General features: G+C 36.6%; 1 protein-coding gene across 2 annotated transcripts in view; it reads left to right on the plus strand.

Moving 5' to 3' along the window:
* Positions 1 to 16,238, plus strand: part of LOC124948007 (COUP transcription factor 2) — a 125,451-nt gene that overhangs the window by 97,738 nt on the left and 11,475 nt on the right. The window lies entirely within an intron of this gene.

Consider the following 16,238-nt stretch of genomic DNA (forward strand, 5'->3'; position numbering starts at 1 on the left):
TCGTAAAAATTCGACGCTCGTAATTATACCAACCTCGATATCGAAACACCTGGCTCTTCTTCTGGTACTTCTCTCTCTCTCTCTCTCTCTCTCTCTCTCTCTCTCTCTCTCTCTCTCTTTCCTCCAATCACGAGACTCACGCCTATCATGTATGTACCTGTATATGTGTGTACGTATATGTATGTATATCAAATCTTTATGTAAATACTTATATATACTTTTAAATCAATAAGGAGAGATCGAAATAAGGATTTGTTCGTTCGAGCATTAACCTTTTTTACTTACGAGCGATGGACCATCAAAGAAACAAGCTTTCAAAAGTGTTCCTCGTAATATTCTCAATCCACTGTTGAAACGATCACAATTTTATTCAAATCCAACCGAGTCTATATAGTTCATACTAAGATTCATCTATTTAATTGACCAATGTATTTGAGTTTCTAATAATCGTAAAGATATCGTTCCTGTTCTTTTCTTTTTCTTCTACTTTCTTTCTTTCCTTTTTAAAAAGATAACTAGATAGAAGTCGGTGGTAATAAAATGAGAATCTCATAGCGTTTAAAATCACTGTTTAAATCACTGTTTAACTTCGACGAAGATTCGACGGTTTAAACAGCGGAACCTCGGAAATGCTCGCTAAGGAAGAAGAAGAAGAAGAAGAAGAAGAAGAAGAAGGAGAAGTAGAAGAAGGAGAAGAAGAAGGAGGAGGAGGAGGAGGAGGAGGAGGAGGAATCGTGAGAATGGGGAAAATACCTCGGCTGCTGCGTCTGGGAAATACCGTTACGTTAAGATCGCCACGTCGATGACCCTGCACCTTGTTTAATAGTGATTATAGGAGAACGTGGTAACGATTCCCTATACGATGATGCCGGTGAGCAGCATCGTAAAACGATGATTTAGGCCGTCGTTGCTTGCCTTCTTTTCTCTCTCTCTCTCTCTCTCTCTCTCTCTCTCTCACTCTCTTTCTCTCTCTTTCTCCCTCTTTCTCTCTTTCTCTCTTTCTCTCGCACGCGCGTACAGTCATTTCGTGATTCTCGTCTCTCGATAGGAACAACTAGTATAGGCATCATTGAGAGAATAATTTATCGTCGGTGGCGCCTCGTTCGGTGATTTTAAGTCGTCACGATTCCCCCATATCATCTCGTCTTAGCCATGCTCGATCCAATCGCCAATCGGAACTTTTGCAAAATCATAAAATTACCTACGGGGTGCAACGTATTAATTCACCCTTGAAAAAGTGACGTTCCTTATATTTGGAAGGGACGGGGGGGGAGGGGGAAGGAAGTACGTAAGTACTTATCTGTGTTCTTGAAAAAAAAAATACAAGATTTTAAAAAATAAACCATCGGCAAAGTTATTAAAAGAATGTTGAGAATCATTGAATTTCATTCGATCCGAACGATAATATATTTGATTTTTATTTCAATTGTTTCTTTCATCGATTTCTTTCGATTATTTTTTACTTATTTATATTTATCCTTTTATATCGTTATAAAACATGATTCAGTTTTTTAATATTTATAAGAGAAATGTCATACTATTAATAACTATTGTTATATTTTTATTATTATAATTATATTATAGAATAAAATAAGAAAAGGAATGAGAAAATAAATTATTTTAAATATGTTATGTAGAGCAAGGAGACTACATTAAATATTAATACGTTGTAATTCCTTTTACAACTACTTACATGGATTTAAGAGTTCAAATTCCATAAATAGGGAGAGCGTGACTCGACTTTTTTTTTTCCTTTTCTTTCTTTACTTTTTTTTTTTTTTCTACAATTAAATAACAAATAATAAATTTTCTCACATTCGATTGGACCTTAATAAACGTGACGATATTTATTAATAAGGCAATTCTAGTTTGAGGTATCAAACGAAAGCAATTTTCTATCGGGATTTTTTTATTTTAGATCGTAAAGAGTCACGAAAAATCGAACGAGATAAAAAGAGATAGAGAACGATGGAGACAAAAAAAAAAAAAGAAAAAAAAAGAAAAGAAAAAAGACAAGAAAAAGAAAAAAACGAGGAAGGAGACAAGTTCTATTTTAAGAAACGTCGTTCGCATTTTTTCCCGTTCGCGATCTTACTCGAGCAGAACGAAAGTGCGCGTCCAGTTAGCCGGAATGATCAAGCGGATTTCGTGCTATTCACACTTGCACGATCTAAAATCAATATTCTCTCTGGCAGGTGGATTTTTAAAGCTCTTGCTCTCTCTCTTTCTCTTTCTCTCTTTCTCTCTTTCTCTTTCTCTTTCTTTGTCTCTCTTTAAAAACTCGTGGTAACAAGCACGTGACCGAGTAAGTTGAAGATTCTAAAAGACGATTATATTTTGAGAGAGCCTTTTCCGAGTCGATCAACGAGGCCAGAATTACTGTCGTCGTTGATAATATTCCTTGTGATGGGCTTACGATACAGGAGGATCTATAAAAAAAACCGGCGTTACATTAAAAAGGGGGAATCGAAACGAAGGAACAGGTTTCCGCGACACCTGCGGATTTATCCAAGCTTTTTCTTCTCTTCGTTTTTTCAATCCTGACCCCCTTCTCTCCCCACCCAACAAAATCCAACCCAACCCAAACCTCTTGCCTGTTACTCGTTGAGAAGGTTCAACAACAAACCACAAAATACATATTATGTGTTGTGGGGTAAATCTTAACAATGAAAAGGCAGGGAGAGGGAGGGGGGAATAATAGAAGAGAAAAAAAGAAAGAAGAACAAGTAGAGACAAAGAGAGAGAGAGAGAGAGAGAGAAGAAAATGTATAAGAGAAAAAAGAAAAAGAAGTGAATATAAGAAAAAAAAAAAAAAAAAAACAAACAAAAAATGATGAGAGAAAGACATATATAATAAAAAATATAGAGAACAAGACGGAGAAAAAACAAAGAGACAGATACAAATAGAAAGAGAGAGAAGAAGAAAGATGAAAAGAGAGAGAGAGAGAGAGAGAGAGAGAGAGAGAGAGAGAGAGAGAGAGAGAGAGAGAAATAGGAAGGGAAAAGACACGAAGCAACCACAACATCCCTCGTATAGTTAGCTCACGACCCCTGCTGTTGCAACTTCCTGGGGGAGCTTGGTCCCCTTCATACCTTGAAAATAATTCTATTAGGCTATATCGCGGTCCGCGAGAATGACGCTCGCGGGAGACCGTCCAACGTCCTACTTTGCGGTTTGTGGTTTATCGGGGGAAAGAAAGAGAGAGAGAGAGAGATAGAAAGAGAGAGACAGACAGACAGAGAAAGAGAGAGAGAGGGAGAGGGGGGGAAGTATAATACTAATAAAAGGTTCGATTTACTTTATGTAAATGAATTAATTGCGGTTTGATTACCGTCCTAGATCGAATCAGAATTTCTTCTAGTAATTCAGAAAGTATGATGACCTGTCTTTGATTTATTTATATATCTGTTTATATATATATATATATATATATATATATATATTATATGTATTTATATAATAGAAATATAGATAGAATTGAGATATAGATAGAATAGAAGATAAAATATTTTTATTTTGTGATAATATGCTAAAATGATATATACTTTATAAATATAGATTTATTTAAGGGGGACCGGAAAGTAATGTCGTTTCTGCGCATGTCGATATTTGTTTGTGATTAAAAATGAAAACTTGTTAAAAATTTATTCGTTTGAATTTAATTTAAGAAAACGACATTACTTTCCGGTCCCCCGTAATATAATACACACGAATATTATATTTAATATAACGTAACTATGATAACGTAATGCACAAGTTTTTTTTGCTTTTTTCTTTTTTTTTTTTTTTTTTTTTTTTTTTTTAAAACTCATCGTATTCAATTAGCAAATATTAATAAATGAATATAAAACAAAATGTCGATGTCATGGGTATTTAAAATCGATATAACGTAATATCGTATCCCATGACATTTATCTCTTAAATATTATTTGGAAATTACAAAGGAAGAAAAAAAAGGACGAGGGGAGGTGAGGCGGGGGTGGGGGGATGGGAAGGAGAGGGAGGGAATAAAAAAGAAATGAAAACTTTTCAAATGCCTCGGGGAAAAAGAAAAGGAAAGAAAAGGAAGAAACGTTCTTTTTTTTTCTTCTTCTTTTTTTTTCTTTTCTTTTTACCAAATATATCTGGCGATTTAAATTCTATGCGACGATGGATCCAGGTTCTGACACGAGTACGATCGAGTTACGAGAACAGGGTCGAAGGTCACGCCGTTTTTTCGTCCGCCACGTCAAGCTGACGCGAGCCTACAAAATCTTTTCTCTCTCTCTCTCTCTCCCTCTCCCTCTTCCCCACTCTTTTCCTCTCTTAACACGTTCCTTATACATTTTTGGCTGTCCTCGATGTATTAGGTGCGCGTAGTGGGTGCTCGGCAGTATATCTCGCGGTCCTATAAATCAAGGATGGGCGGAACCGACACGGAGGGACACCATAGAGGTTGGAAGGAAAGCCGTCTCTCGAAGCAACGCCTCGTTGAATTTATTGCAGACCAAAGAGAATATCTTCTCTTTCTCTTTCTCTTTCTCTTTCTCTTTCTCCTTTCGTGATAGAGAAAGAAGAGATGGAGAAGAAGAACGAAAAAGGTAGAGGAGGAGAGGATGGAAGGGGAGAAGGAGAAAGAGAAGAAAAAGGAGGAGGAGGAGGAGGAGGAGAATGATCCACCTACTATGTCTATTCCTTCGACGTATTTAGATATCAAGTATCGATGATCGGTATTCCGAATAATCGTTTGAACGTTATGGCCGACGCGTCATCGATCACGATCCAGAGAGATCTCCTCTTTCCTCCTTACCGTGTCAGCTGGTAACTCGAGAAAGAGAGAGAGAAAGAGAGACTCTGTTATCTCGCAACAGTTATCGTCCCCGGAAATGCATTATCAACTTTGGATTAACGTTTCCATCGTTGCATTTGCGAGAACGATCACTTTGTATCCTTCGTATCCTATCATCGTCTTTTAAAACGAATCAATTTTTTTCGTCTTACATGTTCAATTACAGTTTTATCATCGTTTCCCGTATTTTGTTGTTGTTGTTGTTGTTGTTGTTATTGTTGTCGATATTATTTAACGAAAATTTATTTGTCGACGTTTAGATGAATATTGTTATTATAAAAACATTAATAATAGGCGTCATTCTTTACGGAAGAGATTATCTAATAAACAAAATTATATTATATTTTATATTAAAACAAAAATGTTACAAAATGTTCGTGAAATTCTATATTTTTATTCGCGTCTTATTATTTAATGTAAAGACAATAGAAATTTAATCTCCACGATCTCATAATTAAACGATCATAATCTGTTCTCGTTCTTCTTTTTCCCGAAGAATCTGTAACAACGTTATAGAACATTCTTTTCTAAAAAAATTAATGAATGTAGCAGGACTGACAGCATGATGTAAATTTGAACTAGATTTATAAAACGTATAGATGTAGAAATTTCCAAGCGCGTTACCAACAGAAAATCGTATTACAAATTAATTAAGTACCAATTACGGATCTTCGATTGGAATTTCGATATCGCGATAACGAAGAGAATCTCAAAGGAAGAACCTTCCAGTGAATTAACACGGCCGGCTTGGCATGCTTCGCGAGCGATGCATGACAGTGTATTTGCCTTTTCCGCGAGCAGAAGAAACCGCATACATCGCTCTTGGATCTCTGGCAAAACGCGGAACGTAATTATAACAGCGATATAATATACACGTGTGCATATCAAAAATATTGCCAACCATTTGACTATCAATTCCTATATTCATCATTAAAATATTCATCATCCGTACTACATAAATATATATATATATATATATATATATACATTATGAATTATGAATTTTATATATATATATATATTTTTTTTTTTTCATTAGAAATAAGAAACGCATACATAAGAAACACGTACTTTACGGTATTTAATATCCGAACGCGTTAACTTAAGCAATTGCTAAAGTTTTAAAGGAAGCTCAAAATTAGAGATATATTATTTTAACGAGATCTCGCAAAGTAACTTTCACAATTTCTTATCCAATTGACTGAGTTTTGCAACACGAGTAAGTGAACGTACTTTTACAAACAACACGCGAAAGATCTGACGCTATTAGAAAAGTGTAACTGCGCGAGGTCGAGCAAATGACATTAACGACGACGACGACAACGACGACGACAGCGACGACAATGACGATGACGACGACATTCATAATTATACTTGTGAAAGAAAGAGAGAAAGGTATATATACATATATATATATATATATATATATATATATATTTCTCTCTCTTTCTCTCTCTCTCTCTCTCCTATATATGTATATATATATATATATACACACACATATATAAACAGTAATGCACTATCGAAAGATATATCTCGATAGAACGTCGACGACGAGATAATTTCACGACGGTGCAACGGTAAGCTTATCGATCGGACAATTTATCGCAATATCTCGTCAGCGAAACGCGTAAACGCGTGTACACGCTACTAACACATAGATTTATAACGTATACATTTACCTATACAAATGCGTCGCGCCCCGATAATGAGCGCGAGCCAATGCTAATTTGCTCGTTAATTGCGAAGGCAAGTCGCCGAAAAAAATACTTATACCGCTGGTGGAAAGGTTCTCAGTATCACCGATATCTCTACTGGCCTATCTAAAAAATGTCGTTTTACATCTAAAAGAGAAACAGAGACAAAGAAAATGAGAGAAAGAGAGAGAGAGAGAGAGAGAGAGAAAGAGAGAGAGAACAAGAAAACAAAAAAAAAAAAGAAGGAAGAAAAGAAAAAAGAAAAACAAAAACAAAGATACGTCAAAAGATTCGAGAGGAAGCGAATCACGTGAGAAATATCTTTCGAATAAGTCGTGTTAATCATTCAACGTTTCGAGGAGTCCACATCGATTCACATTTCCTTTCTCTCTCTCTCTGTCTCTCTCTCTCTCTCTCTCTCTCTCTCTTTCTCTTTTTCTCTTTCGTCGTACCCTAAGAGGATAACGTTGCGGCTGAATCAACGCGCCGAAATTAAATATGTAAAACCCCGGGCCCGTGGCGGCTGCCGTCGTCGTGGACGTTGCTAAATATTCAACGGGAAATTTATTACGAAAACACGATAGCGCAGCGTATGCTCTCACCTGTGCCAGGTTAACAAAGGACACGAGAATCGTGCAGGGATTTTAATTGGAATCGAAATAAGACGAGTCTCGAAACCTCCCCCCTTCCACACCCATCCACCCATCAGCCACTCGTTTGTGGATTTTCTACTTTTGACACGTTTCAACTCAGTTCTGAGTTCTGAGATTTTTCTTTCTCTTTCTTTCCTTTTTCTTTTTTTTTTCCTTTCCTGTTTTTCTTCATTTCTTATTACTGTCATGAAAATTATCGAGCACCCGTTACTTCCTACATCTCTCTGTCTCTCTCTTATGTTTGTCAGAGATGATCGACGAAACCTATCGCCTTCTCTCTCTCTCTCTCTCTCTCTCTCTCTCTCTCTTTCTGTTTCTTATAAACGGACAAGGGTGTTTTCCGCGGTATCCTTTTTCTTTTTCTTTTTTTTTTTTTCTTTTTTTTTTTACAAGCAAGAACGAAACTTATCGCCCAAGCGACAGCTCCATTAACGTTCACCGCGGGTATCCATGGAACACGTACAAATCGCCTCGTCTCGAAAACTATGGCGGTAGCGTCGAGATGCTCGTTTGTTGTCCTGCCACCTCCACCTTACCCTTCTACGTCTCACCTCCTTCATCGCTCTCTTCTTCTTCTTCTTCTTCTTCTTCTTCTTCTTCTTCGACTTCTTCCACTTCTTCTTCTTTTTCTTCATCTTCTTCTTCTCCTTCTCTTCGCTCATTCCTTTTCTTTCATGCGATACGTTCGGAATCAGCCACCTGGAACTACCCATGATCTTCAGAACGCTAAAGAATCTTCACTCTTTACTCTTCTCTTTACTCTCTCTCTCTCTCTCTCTCTCTCTCTCATTCTCTTTATATCACGTATCTCTGTATTTTAATATCAAAGACATGCTAGATATATAAGTATGATATATGTAAGTAAGTAGTTAGATGAAATATGTTCTTTATTATTTTTCTTTCTTCTTTCTCTCTCCCTCTCTCTCTCTCTCTCTCTCTCTCTCTCTCTCTCTCTCTTTATCTTATCGCTATATATTACATTTGATCGATCCTTATTAAAAGAAAAAAATGGCTTCGAAATTTCGTTAGAAAATTGTCTTTTGACAAGGCTACAAGGATATTGCAACGTGCTTCGAGCTACGAACGGGCCACTTAACCCGTTCCTTCGGGACAAAGAAAGTCAAGAAGAATGAGAAAGAGAGAGAGAGAGAGAGGGAGAGAGGGAGAGAGAGAGAGAGAGAGGCAGAACACCCTTGTCGCGTCAATCTCGCAGGTCGAAAATCGTATTACGCCTGCCGCGAAAGCAATCTCAGGCCGTCCTTCGTCCTTTCGTCCTCCCTCGTCGTTCTCATCCTCCTTCCTATCCCTCTCTCTCTCTCTCTCTCTCTCTCTCTCTCTCTCTCTCTCTCTCTCGCACGCGTTAGAGCTCGCGCGTATAAAATATGCCACGACGAGTGGTTCCGTTTCTCGAGGATGACGACGATGTTGTGTATCCCTTCTTCTCACGGCGGATTCTCGCCTCATCGTTTTCTCTTGGGTAGGCAACAACCCTTTTTGCCATCTCAAAACCGTCAAAAATGATTATTCCCTTCGCCGTCGTGGCTTTTGATAGCCACCGGAAGCCACGAGAGTGGCTTTAAAGTTGTCGCCTCGAAGCACTTTCCTTGCGCAATAAGCTACCATAAAAAACTTGCTATTAGTATCGAATTCATCCTTCTCGTTCGCAATCTCACAAACGATAGTAATTTTATATAAGGCAAAGTAGTTTCGATCGTCGTTGAAATCGTCGTAACAATTAAATCAAAGTCTTCAAAAGTAACTTAAGAAATTTCGATTAGAAAAATTTTATTATTAGAAATTTCATTATATAGAATTTTATTATTTTTCCTCAACCACGTTCCTTTCCAATGAATACATTTTTCTTTTAAAAAGTGAACGTCTTTTATAAAGAAGGAACAAGTAAGCGATCGATTTTTATACATCTTCTCACATATGTATATAAATATACATATATATATATATATATTTTTTTTTTTAATTTTTTTATTTAAAAATCTAATTAAAATATTAAACTTTAATCCTTTAAACTCTCGTATCTGTCATCAGAAGAAATTAATATCTCTTTTTCTTTTTTTCCATTTTTATAACGATCCTATTTGCTTAAAAGGATCAGAAAAAAAATATCAGTTGTCCTATCAGAACGAGGAGATTCTTTCGTGAAGAAAAAGATTCGACGATTCGGAAAAAAATTAAAAGGCGGTGGAGGAGGGAGGTGAGGGTTGGCTTCGATGGATAGGTACGATAGAGAAAACGAGCGTAGGAAAGAAAAAGAGAAAATAAAAAGAGAGGGAGGGAACTCGTACCTCATGAAGGCTCGAGGCAAGACCTGACATTTGGTTACTGACATTTTCACCCCGGGGTTGACGTCGGGCAACCCTTTGGCGTTACCCGCGCTCAATCACTCCATTGTCTCGAGCGGTGCTCGTTTCATGCTCGCGTCAACGCTTCATTATGGGGTCCCAAGTCCGGTCGACTTGGCTTCTATAGCCCACGTGTTCGCCACATTGTCTATCCCAAGAATACATTACGCGCCCACACGATCGTTCCGGCGCAAAACTCGCGCACCAACCTACTATCCATCCAAAGAGAAAGAGAGTCTCTATCTCTTAACGATTGATACTATTGTAGGAAAACGCATTTTCTTTACGGTCTATCTACGATGTACTATTATTATTACCTATCTCTCTTCTATGAAAGATTTATTATTCGTATTCTTATGAGATATAATAACCATGTAACTTCTTTTCTTTCGTACATCAGTTCTATCAAAATAAATCGACATTCGAACGTTCATTTTCAAACTCACGATGTTCATACGTAAATATCTACTAGAAAATGCACTCGTATATCTACAAATAAGAATTTATTCGTGTTTCTACATATCCTCAATGTACTCGCGTTATAAGTACACATACAATGTACTCAAATATATCTATATATATATATATATATATATACACACTCGCGTATACAAGAACGCAATATACTCATGTTGAAACAAGTATCATACATACGCACACACACATATATATATATATAGAGAGAGAGAGAGAGAAACAATTTTAAACATATCACCTTCTATATTGAAGGTACAAATATGTACTTCGATCGTAAAACCAGAGAGATTTATTGAGAGAACTCGTTTTTCCAAATTCCCCTTACCATTTGTGTGATCGGTAAAGGGCGCCAGTATGCGGTCAGGATCGGTAGCAATTAATTACGAGGGCGAAGTCAAGCTCGGTAGCCAATTAATTACCCGGCCGATCGGTGCTCGCATAATTGACATTGTTGCGCCATTGTTTACGATAGCCACTGAATTTATCAATAGGTTTCTCGCGCTGGCATTCACCCTTACCATCGTTTTCATTCGTGCTTCGCGACCGACCTTCGATTCTCCATAGTTTCATAGCCAAACGTGGACGCACGAACTATTATCGCAAAAGGGTCGTGCTGCTCCTGTCCCTTTATTAGAATCTCTGACCGTCGTAAAATCGAGCTCGAGTGTTTCAACAGGCAATCTCGCATTATCTTTTTATCTTTTTCTTTTTTCTTTTCTTTTCTCTCTCTCTCTCTCTCTCTCTCTCTCTTTTTTTCTTTTTTCTTTTTCTTTTTTTTACTTTGTGTATCGTCCCAGTAACGTGACGTATTAACGGTATAATGGGTATCTTTTAAAAGGGACTTAACCATTTATTAACTTTAAATACAAAGTATCATAAGGAGAAAAAATATTCTCTCTTTACGTTCAGACTTGTTTATTGCGATTGTTATTGTATTAGTTATTGATAAATGCTTGAAAAAATATTACTGATAATTGAGTAAATATGAATATGAATAGATTTAATCATATTAACGATCAACATATTATTAACATTTTTAATAATAATACGTGATGTTTCAAAGTCTTTAGATAGTAATGATTTTCATATGTATTATGAGATATATATATATATACATATATATATATATATATATATATGCATTATGAGAAAAATTCTAATGGTATGCAATGTTAAACGTATTCAAATAGTAAATTTTAATTTCATCATTTTCCCCTCAAAAAAGACTTTTTTTTTTTTTTCATGGGAAATATACGATATCATAATGTAGAAGAAATTTTTCGTATTAATCCAACAAAACATGCAATCCATTGACCCTACTCAAACGTCAAGAAATTAAACACAGGAGTTATACATGCTCGTTCGTTTAATGAAAAAATTCGCTCAACTACTATGTCCGAATAATCGAGTAACCCTTTTCTCCAAAGTATACACGAATACACATACAGATACGCTTAACTACTTTGGAAGGGAGTTTGATATCATCGGCCATTCGAAATAAGCATGGAAATGGCAAGGAGAGACTCGTTAATCCCCCCCGTCTCAATATCGACGTCGCGACCCTCGTGTTTCGGGATTTAGCAACATGCAGTGGTTCTTCCCTCCCCCCCCTCCTCTCTCTCTCTCTCTCTCTTTCTCTCCTTCTCTCACACAATTTCACAATTTCACCATTTCACAGTATAGAAATAGTATCAGTTTTAAAATGCATATATATATATATATGTATGTATGTATGTATGTATGTATGTATGTATGTATGTATGTATGTATGTATGTATGTATGTATGTATGTATGTATGTATGTATGTATGTATGTATGTATGTATGTATGTATGTATGTATGTATGTATGTATGTATGTATGTGTATACCGAGAGTCTTTTGAACGGAACGAAGAAAGGTAGAAAAGTGAAAGATTTTGCACATAACGATGACGATGACGACGACGACAACAACGACGACGTTACCGGTCTATCGTGGAGAAGAGGCCGTGAATCCTCTCAGACGGATTATGACACGTAGAAAGTTCACGACCTTTTGTCTGGCGCTACCCTCGCCACGGCCTAGCTCTCTAAGGGTAATCCTCTAACCAGGCCGTTATGCCGTTGTTGACATTTAGCCCCCGGGTGCTCTCGAAACCGGTCGTCCGTGTCACACTGCTTGCATCAAGAAAGAGAGAGAGAGAAAGAGAGAGAGAAAGAGAGAGAAAAATAAAAAAAAAGAAGGAGAGAAACCAGGACGAGCTGGATAGGCCAATACGACTGGTATGTCGATGAAGAGAAAAAATAAGAGAAAAAGAGGAAGAGAGAGAGAGAAATAGAGAGAAAGAGAGAGAGAGAAAATCAAGAAGAAAAGAGAAACTTGACCTTCGTAGTACCTGCTTCGAACCAAGCACTACTACCTGCTCGCAATGGTTGAGAATGGTGGGAGCGGGGGTAAAGAGAAAAAAAGAAATGAAAGTGAATCTCGAAAGGGCGGAAGGGTTGGAGTGTGAAACAGGGAGAAATAGAAAGACGAAATGGAGACGAAACGTAATAGGATTGGCATTGTCGTTTATTAACATAACAATGTTCCTCCTAAACGGGACGCTTCATAGCTAAACTCGGGCTATGGCGTGTATCTCGGTTTAAATGCGTGTCGTCCCGATGCGTTAGCACGATAGGAAGGAGGCATCTCTAAATACGTTCCTTGTTATGATAATTATCGCGTGCCCTGGACCCGTGTGCGTCCATTATACCGCGAAAAGGCACCTCCTCACAATATTGTGATATCCGATATACCGACACTCTTTCTTCCTTTCATATTTTCTTTTCTTTTCTTTTCTATTCCTTCCCTTTCTTATCCTTTTCTTTTCTTCTCTTTCCTTTTCTTTCTTTTCTCGCACTCTTCTTTTCATCCTTTTGCTTATTCCCAACCAAGTTCGTTTCAATAGCACTCGAGTTCCATCACTGAATTCACTAACCGTCATTCTCCATCGCGATAAGAACAAAAAAAAAAAAAACAGAAAAGATGATTTAACAATCTAATGATCGAGATATTGATCGAGATATTAATCGAAAAACGATCGAGATTCTTTCGTTTTTTTTCTTTTCTTTTCTTTTCCTTTTTTTTTTTTTTTTTTTTTTTTTTTTTTTTTTTTTTTTTTTTTTTTTTTATTACGCAAGTACTTACCTATTAGCTAAAAAACTGATTAATTGATATCGTTAATTGTTTATTTAAAACGTTTGCATAAATATAAATATGCATAGATATTTACATTCTTGATATCTTTCTCTTTTATAAAAAAAATTGTTTGGTTACTATCGAAATTTATTTTTAACGCTTTTTATTTAAATCTATAAATAAACAAATATGTATATAAATGGACAAAGTTAGGTAATAATTGATCTTCAAATTGAAAGAAATACTTGTATTTGTCATTTTTCTTTTTTTTTTTTTCTTTTTTGCTTTTTCTTTTCATTCATTCATTCATTCATTCATTCATTCAAATCATTTATTCTTTCATTCATGCTTTTCATTCGTTAATTCATTAATATTCAAAATAACATATTAAAATAATTCTAATCATTATGCAGTCGGAATAAAAATTTATTTTCGAACGTGAACAATTAACGTGTCAAAAGAAAAACTTAAACAGTTTGATTCAATTTTAAAGAAGAATTCGTATTTTCGATATGTAAAAGAATAAGAGGAAACGATTGTTCGTCTGGACGAAGAAAAATTTGACGAATATACCGGAGAATTATCGGATGCGGGAAAACTTAATTAATCCTTTGTCATAGTCGTCCTCGACGTTACGACATAACGCTTTCGATTCAACGACGTATAAAGTATCTCTCATCCAGTAACTGAGTCTCGTCTCAGAGTAGAAGATAGAAATGAATGGTTCAACCGATTCGACGACGACGACAACGACGACGACGACGACGACGACGACGATGATGATGATGATGATGATGATGACGACAACGACGACGTTGACCAACAACGACGACGCGACGCAACATCTTTTTATCTTCTGGACGATACCTACCCTTTCCTTCTTCCCACTTTGACTTGAGTAGAGTTTCATTCAAGAGGAAGTTCGAGGCGCCCAGACGTACATCAAAATCTCATAATTGCCTGCGTAGAAGCACTTTTATTGGATAATCTCCGACCGGTCGGTCGTTGAGACGCCTTCAAACAAGAAGAGTGAGAATTGATCGGCCCTACGATATTCAAATGAGAAATTTCGACAAGAAAATGGAGAAGATAAGAGAAAAGAGAAAGAGAGAGGGAGAGAGAGAGAAAGAAAGAGAGACTATTCTGCAATGTAATACAAAATGTTGAAAGGAAAGAAATGCAAAATGAATAAATCGATAAATAAGAGATTGATATAAGATCTACATATGTAAGATTAAAAAATACATTCATTAGGAAAAATAGACAATTCATTTTAATTACTATTAAAATTTATACTATAAATATAGTATAATATCATTTATCATATTATATAAGAATGTGACAAAAATGTTATGATAAAATTTTAAAAAATGTTTGATTAATTTAATAACGTACGAGATATTATTTCTTGAAAAAAAAAAAAATAAGCTGTATTTTCATTACATCTAAGTTCCAACCGAATCGTTATTAAAATAGAATAAGCATTAGAGAAGGAAATAGATAGATAGATGGATAGATAAATAGGTAGGTAGGTAGGTAGGTAGGTAGATAGATAGATAGATAATCATCGTTGTATTTTATTTCGAAACTTTAAACAAGTCGTTCGCCTAGATCTTTTTTCCCCTTATACACGATTTAACGTCCGTCGTCCGTCGATCGACATTTATGCATTTATTAACTTATGGCCGAGGAATCGGTCGTCAGGTTGTTGAGTACTCAAGCCAATAATTATCGTTCCTTCTCTGTCGCAAGAACTCGACAAAAACGGGAAACGCAAATCAAAGCAACGCACGATCGACATGCTTCTGTTCGCCTTTAACAGTCTACGTCATTTTCTAGTAAACCGTCGATGGCCTTCTTGTTCTCACCTTTACGACGGCCATTACGATACGTGGAAATTAACAAACCGCATTGAATTTACAATACGATTATACGCTTATATACGCGTTCTTAATCTTATTCAAATTCTTTTATCCAAACGCATTAAACTCTTTTATTCATTGACTTATTTTCTCAATCATTTCAAAATAAATCAAATTAATCAATATTTTGAGGATTTATTTTAAAACTGATTCAAGAAATTTAGAAGAAGAAAAAAGAACAGAATAAAGAAAAAACGAACAAAAAAACTAATAATCGAATTCAGAACTAAAATAAAACAAAAGCAAAACAAAAAAAAAGAAAGAAAATAAATAAATAAATAAATAAATAAAAGGATTTGTCTTGAAATGATCTTACATCGTTCAATGTATTTTCTCGATCCGTTAGTCGAATTTATTTGCAAGAAAAAAAAATATCATCGAGGAGATTACGTTTAAATATGAGAACGATGACACGGACACTTCCGTTATCCAGTTCGCTTGAAAGGACTTTCGTTCGATGCGAAATTAACCGCTCACCGTGGCGAAGGATAAAACTCAGAAAGGTGCACAGATCGCGAGGATTCCCGTTCTTCGGAGTTGAGACGAGCGATAAAGTAACTTCTTCTTCCTCCTCTTCCTCCTCCTTCTTCACCATCACTTCTTCCTCCTTCACTAGAAGCACCACCACCACCGCCACCACCACCTTTTCCTTTTCCACCTTTTCTTTTTCTTCTTCTTCTTCTTCTTCTTCTTCTTCCTCTTCTTCTTCTTCTCTTTCTCGCCGACGAGTCCGGCATGCTCGCGCGCATGGTCCGCAGGAGAGATAGAAGCCATTAATGTAAGTCACCTGTTACAAGACGCGAATTAAGCACGGTAAATTATACCTCGTGAGCGCGCGTATCCCTCGCCGTAATCAGGAGTTATCAAGGCGCGATCGTGGCCTACGGACGATCGTAATGAACTTCCTCGCTCTCTCTCTCTCTCTCTCTCTCTCTCACTCTCTTTCTCATTCTCGCGGTCGCTTACTCTTTGCACGACGGCCTCCATCTTTCCTTATTTTCACTAGAACTTCTTCTTGTCGTGATACTCGACGAATCCTCGCACCCCACATCCCCCTTCCGGTATCACGCTGATTCACTTCGAGCTAATCCTCACCTCGGCAGAAATAAAGAGAGAGAGAGAGAGAGAGAGAGAGAGAG

Source organism: Vespa velutina, chromosome 3 (genome assembly GCF_912470025.1).
Source record: "Vespa velutina chromosome 3, iVesVel2.1, whole genome shotgun sequence".
NCBI lineage: Eukaryota > Metazoa > Arthropoda > Insecta > Hymenoptera > Vespidae > Vespa > Vespa velutina.